This window comes from Suricata suricatta, chromosome 9 (assembly GCF_006229205.1).
Source record: "Suricata suricatta isolate VVHF042 chromosome 9, meerkat_22Aug2017_6uvM2_HiC, whole genome shotgun sequence".
NCBI classification, from domain to species: domain Eukaryota; kingdom Metazoa; phylum Chordata; class Mammalia; order Carnivora; family Herpestidae; genus Suricata; species Suricata suricatta.
In genome coordinates, this window is record NC_043708.1 from 109567356 (window position 1) to 109574168 (window position 6813).

At 40.6% G+C, this 6813-nt stretch overlaps 1 protein-coding gene across 1 annotated transcript in view; it reads left to right on the forward strand.

Moving 5' to 3' along the window:
• NEO1 (neogenin 1) overlaps positions 1-6813 on the forward strand; it is a 222861-nt gene that overhangs the window by 198284 nt on the left and 17764 nt on the right. The gene's annotated exons all lie outside the window — the stretch shown is intronic.

Below are 6813 nucleotides of genomic sequence, written 5' to 3' on the forward strand. Positions count from 1 at the left end.
GGAGGTTTTTTGGCCTGCTGGGCCCCAACATTCCCCCTTTTTTACTTAAGAACTCAGTAGTTTTAAATTCTCATCGAAGGCGGGAAACACTAGATTTGAGGCACCAGTAAATGCAAGGCAAAAGAAATATCAGAGATTTGTTTATGCAGCGTGCTTAAATCAAAGCTTAGGTCAGAGTGATTCCAAATCCCCAAAATATGTTGTTGTACCTTGTACCAAGAATGTTCTGACTCATTTACCTGCCGGGGAGTTACACAAATCCATTTGTGGTCTGAACGGCATCTTAAAGAGAATTGCATTTTTAGAGTTAATAGCTCTTGACCCATAGACACAACTGCTTCTTCTAGGGCATCAACCTTTTTGTTAAGTTTTCTATTAATAATTTCTTAAATAGTAAGAGCTAAAGTCACATTTTTAGACATATTGTTAACAAAGGAGGTTGTATGTACTTTTTTAATTAAAGCAACAGTAGACACAGTGAGCTTTTTAATTTGTCCTCAAGTAGGGAGGGGACTATTTTCTGGTTAAATGACAGACGGATATCATTTGTCCGTTTGCAGGAACGTAGGTGGAGTCTTCTTATCTTCTGACTCGGGTTGTCGGTTGTTGTCTCTGATGTAGTTTAATGGCAAGTCCGGTAAGGGGGTGGAGATTTGTTGAATCAGGCGATCTGGCACCCAGATGGGTGAATCACTGTCCTGTGGGAAAATACAAGCAAAACCTTGACCTGCAGTTAGTAAAACATCAGGGCCTTTCCAAGTTCCTGAAAGTATATCTTTCCATTTCACCAGGGACTTTGTGGTCAGTTTGTTTTGCCAATGCTTAAGCATTGGGGTTTCTCTGGAATTATCTGGAGTCAGGTGATTTAATACAAACATACAATGAGCTAAGATCTGATGAGGTGAGGCATACTTAAAATCTGAATTTTGAAGTCTTACTATTTGACTTTTTAAAATTTGATTAATTCTTTCAATAAAAAGTAAACCTGAAATTCCTGTTTTGTAGACAGGAACTGTTGCAGTTTCAATTGCTGGAAAGACTCCACCACATATTTAGAGTTTGAAAATAGATTAAATCTCTTTGGAGTTTTTTGAAATAATCTAATAACAGCAACAAGTTCAGCTCTCTGGGCTGAAGTTTCCCTCGTTTGAAAAGAAATAATTTTAGATTGAGACGGGGAACAGATGTAACCCAGGAGCTGGAAATTTTTCAGGAGGCGTTGTAAGGGGGTGTGGCACCTTTGCCTCTCACGTGTTAAAGAGTGCCAAAGCGTGAAGGACATTTGTACAATAACATTTCAGCTCAAGTGATTTAACCTCTGAGGAACTGGGCCAGCTGCAAGGGCTGTAAGGGCACGAGAGCTTTGCTGATCACACTCTCCTTACTGGCTCCTTGCTGCTGCTCCCCACATTTCCCCCTGTTGTTTTTAACTGTACAAGATGCACTCTGGCATAAGTCAACGTTTCTGCCCAAATGTGTGCACGAAAGCAACGTGGCAAATTAGGGAGGAGAGGTGGTGGAAGCACAGTCATCATCTTCTTGGCAGTCCATTTTTTTTTCCCAGTGTACCTATAGAGGGCCAGCTGACTGACATGTAGAATTAGCATTTTTAAAAGCCAATTGCTTACCTAACATGGTGCCAGCAGAAGGCAGAAAAAGAGAATTCCCAGTTTAAAAAATTTTTGAGAGGCATTTAGAACTAGAATAACATTTACAGTAGTGTGTTCCCATGTTTTAAATTCTTTAGTTTGAATGTAGTTTTTAGTTCTGAAAATTTCTACCTATTTTGGTATTAGCCTTAAAGATGTCAAATACCTGTATTTGTCCCAAAAGTCCTTTTTGTAAATCTCTCTCAAGAAACATGTCTTGTGACGAATTTTAAAAATGGACACTGTTCAAGATTTGAGAGTTCATTACATTGCCTTATTAATGAATCAACAGTCCAGGAAATTTTGGTCTTTTTGAACATAGAGAAAAGTAGAATTTTAACCCTATACCAATGTACCTTTAAATTTTCATTCATTTTAATTTCAGTCTATCCTGAGCATATATAAAAATCCTTTTTTAATGATTCCCCTTCACAAACCTTTTTACAACTTTTCTTTGCCTTTAAACTTTGTCCCAAAGTTATTTCTCTCTCCAAACTACCAGCCTCATTTAGGACAAAATTACTTTTTTTACCCTTAACAAAAATGTATCTTCATTTCTTATATCCTTTTCTATATCTCTCACTTTCCTACATACAGGGTTGCTTTTCTGATTTTTAACAGTCCTAAGTACACCTGGCAGAATCTCAACTTCCAGGAAACCTCAGTCTTTAATTGAGGACTTAATAACCAGTTGAAAGGTGTTTACATCAGAACCTTTTTGTTTTCTTTTTAGATGGTAAATTTCTTAAAGACCAAGGCTCATTATAATTAATTTTTGTAAGCATGGCTCCTTGTAAAGCCTCATTAACTTTGGATAAGGATTCCAAGGCTAAAGGAGTTAACTCTCGTTTGGAATTCGGATGGGAGTTTCCATGCAAGATTTCAAACAGAGGAATAAGATCTTTAGTAGACCGCTTTAAAAGAGGCTGAATCCAATTAATATCTCCCAAGAGTTTTTGAAAATCATTTAAAGTACATTAATGCTCTCTCTTTAATTGTAAAGGCTGTAAAGTCACAGTTTGATTTTCAGTTATTCTTCCCAAATAGGAGTAGGGTGGATCAATCTGAATTTTTTCAGGAGCTACTTTTAAACCATGAACAGATAAAGTTTGGATCAATTCATCCAAAATGTCATGAAGATGGGCTTTGTCCTGATGTGCCAAAAGAATATCATCCATATAATGAATCAAATAGATTTCTGGATATTTATTTCTAATTTCATTCAAAGCCCTATCAACATATTTCTGACAGAAAGTAGGAGAATTTTTCATCCCTTGGGGGAAGACTTTCCACTGAAATCTCTCCAAGGGCCTTTTTAGATTTGGAGACAGCAGGCTAAAGGCAAAATGTTTGCAATCATCAGGATGTAAAGGTATGGTGAAAAAACAATCCTGAAGATCTATGACTATAATATTGTCTCCCTTTGGAATTGCTACAGGAGAGGAGAGGCCTGGTTGAAGCGCTCCCGTCGTCTCCATGGTGACATTAGTGGCTCTTAGGTCCTGAAGCAATCTCCATTTTCCTGATTTTTTTCTTTATTACAAAGATAGGGGAATTCCATGGACTGAGTGGGGGCTCTGTGTGTCCCACTTGTAATTGTTCAGAAACGAAGACTGGCTGCCTCCAGTTTTTCTGCAGTCAGGGGCCACTGTTCCACCCATACGGATCCTGATGTTTCCACTGAATGGGGTCAGCAGCCAATTGCACAATGGCCCCCTCTACAAATCTTGAGGGTCTTCATCTTGAAATCCTAAACCTTGTTTGCCTGTTCTTACTGTAGGTGTGATTGGGTCTTTTATTCCCTGCTGAGTCTTTCCAAGCCCCTTGGCAGGATTAAAACACATTTTTAACATTTTTCCAGTTATAATTTCATCAGGGCTTAAAAGCAAGAGTCCCATTTGACTCAAAACATCTCTGCCCCATAGGGTAAAAGGAATGGAAGGTATCACATACAGAGTGAAAGTGCCAGATGAATCATTAGTCCAGTGAAGGATTTGTGAACTTTTAGCAACAGAAGGAACAATTCCCGCCATTGATGTAATAGTGGAGTGTGTAGGCCAGGATGAAGGCCAGTCTTTTCCAGAGATGCATGAAACATCAGCCCCTGTGTCTAAAAGCCCTTTAATTTCTTTTCTGTTAACCTTAATAGTTTTAAAAGGTCTTTTATCTGTAATTTCTTGTACCCAAAAGGCCAGATCAGTAGAACCAAAACCCTTCTCCTGTCTAGGTTCTTGTGTCTGAAACTTATTATTGGCTAAGTAAGGTAACAGAAGTAATTGAGCAATTCTTTGTCCTTTTATAATTTGTACAGTTTGGTTTGGAGGACTGGCCATAATTTTAATTTCTCCGGTATAATCCGAGTCAATCACTCCTGGAATAACTTGGATCTTTTTCAGGAAAGTGGAACTTCTTCCTAGAATTATTCCTACTACCCCCTCAGGTAATGGGCCTGTAACTCCAGTTGGTAATGTAACAGGCATAATGTCAGGAGTTAATATTGCTGAGGAAGTGGAACACAAGTCAAGTCCTGCACTCCTTGGAGTGGCCTGGAGGAGGTCGAAGACATTCCGGAGAATGGGTTGAGTGATGCCACTCCTATTGTTGTCTGGGGCTGAAGGGCAGGCCCCTTTTGGAAGCTTCCCCGATTAGAAGATAAGGGTGTTTCATCCTTACAATATTTAGATTTGCAATCTGCAGCCCAATGGAAACCTTTCTGGCAACGAGGGCAGAGGGTCTTAGGGCCTCCTTCAATAGGTTTTCCTGTAATATCGGATTGTTTATTAATTCTTGGGCAGTTTGATTTAAAATGTCCAATTTGGCCACATTTAAAACATTCTGTATTCCTGTCTGTTGGCTTAGTGCCATATGTTTGTATATATTGGGCATATGTTTTTCCCTGTAAGGCAGCGGCTGTGGCTATCCCCTGCACTACAGACGGACCCACATCAGCGCACTGCCTGACCATAATCCGTTGGATGTCCTGTCTTCCTGATTGGTCTTAGAAGAGCCTTGCATGTTGAATTAGCATTTTCAAAAGCCAATTGTTTAACCAATATTTCTGAAACATCCATATTACTAATAATTCTACCAACAGTAGAAAGTAGTCTTCTACGAAATCCTCATACTTTTCCTCTGCTCCCTGCCTGATTTCAGTCAAGGAGGTAGCTGACCCAGACCCCATAGGCAAGGCTTTCCAGGCCTCGACAGCAACAATGTTAATAGCGTGCAGTCCTTCTACAGGAATCCGAGTCTGCTCCGTGGTGTCTTCCCGTATCTCATTGCCCAAGAGCATATCAGTGTCTACTCCTGCATTTTTCAGTTCCCTCCAATTTCTTTTTATATAATCTCTAGCCCTTTCTTCATATTCTACCTTCCATCTAAGATAATCACCAGGAGGCAGACAACTCTTAGCTACTTGGAACCAGTCATGAGGGGTCATCCAATTTTGAATCAAGGAATCTAACAACATTATAGTATACGGAGCATTAGGGCCATATTGAGAACACGCAACTTTTAATTCCTTTAACACCTTATATGAGACTGGAATCCAATTCAGATCTCCTGCCTCAGCATCCATTTCATTCATGGGTCAAAATGTACCAGGAAAACAGAGAGAAAATTCTACATCTCCCTCATGAAGAGCTTGCTGGCAAGCTTTTGTAACAGCAGATAAAGGTATTTTTTCTGCTGGAGGGGGTTCTCTAGATAGTGGTAAATAGGGAGCTGTTGAAGTTACTTTAGCCTCCTTCCTTAACCTCAAAGCAAGTAAATCTTTTTTCAGCCCACTCGGTTTCAAGGTTGTAGGTGCAGTGGACCTACAAGGAGGCAGAGGAGGAAAGTCGGGAGGGTCCTCTTCTTCCTTTCTTGCTGCGTATCTAGCTCATCTCCCAAGTCTATTTGATTTCCTTCTCCATCCCCCCACTCAGAATCCTCATCATCTTGAGCTGCCATTACCAAGGGAGTAGGAGTTTGACCTCTAGGGGAAAGCAGAGTAGTCTCTGTGGCTGTATTATTAGATGGTAATGTATTTCCCCTATGGTCAGGATCTAAAACATCCCTAATCAAATTCCACAGAGAAAAAGCATCTATAGGGACATATTCTGGTCCATGTAGAGGATAATGGGAGCATAACTGTTCCTCAACTTTGTTCCAAGTTTGTAAGTTAACAGTGCCTCTTTTGGAAACCAAAGACATTGCTCTTGAACAAATTATAAAAATCTTGCCATTTGGTTATGAGTCACATTAATCCCTCTCTGATTAAGGAGGTGCAAAAGTATTTCAGTGAAAAGTTTTCTCTCTTTAGAAGCCGTGTTGCCCATCCCTTATTTTTTATGATATGGTGATGCAAAGTCAGACAAAAGGGAGGGTGCCCCCTCAAATGAGGAGACCAATCAGATGCCTGTCTGGCCGTGTCCCAAAGGAACTTAGGTGAAGCTTAGCCGTAGCAGACTCAGCGTTGTGACTTACGATCGGAAACTATCCTGATGCCACCATAGACCATATGCTATTCACCACAGTATCACAGACGAGGCCCACTCGGACTCCGTAGGCTTTTGGGGACCTTAAGAGTGCCCACCCGTGGAGCCACAAACTCGAACTCATCAGGCAAGGCAGACCGAGCCGCACATTCACTCTCACATATACACCAGAGGTTATTACATTCCCTCCCACAGAGGTTTTACAGATAAGACTGAGACATTTAGAGAAATAACACTTAACTGGGCAATAACTACAGATTACTCACCCTCCTAGTTCTCTATCTGATGCATAGAGGGGCCCGCGGTGCCCTGGGTGAGATCATAACCAACCCGAAACAAGTAGGACTATTTCAGAGAATATTCTACTTACCTTACTTTTGAAGTGCCTTCCACTCAGGTCCCTGTTCGGGCGCCACTCGGAATGCGGGGGACCAGCCCACGCACCCCAGTCGAAAGGTCCCTGAGCAGGGAGTTGGTGTCAGCGCAATATCTATAAGAAAGAAGACAGACAACGTGAATGGTGGTAAAGCTACACTTTACTAAGAAAGTCAGTGTCTTATATACCATAGGTGATTACAGTTTTTCTTTAATGGTTACATAGTTGATGGTCCTTGAAAGAGTAAAAACATGTTCTGGGAAGGATCATTTTTTATCACAGAAGAGAGAACTGCCGTGAGAACAGAAGT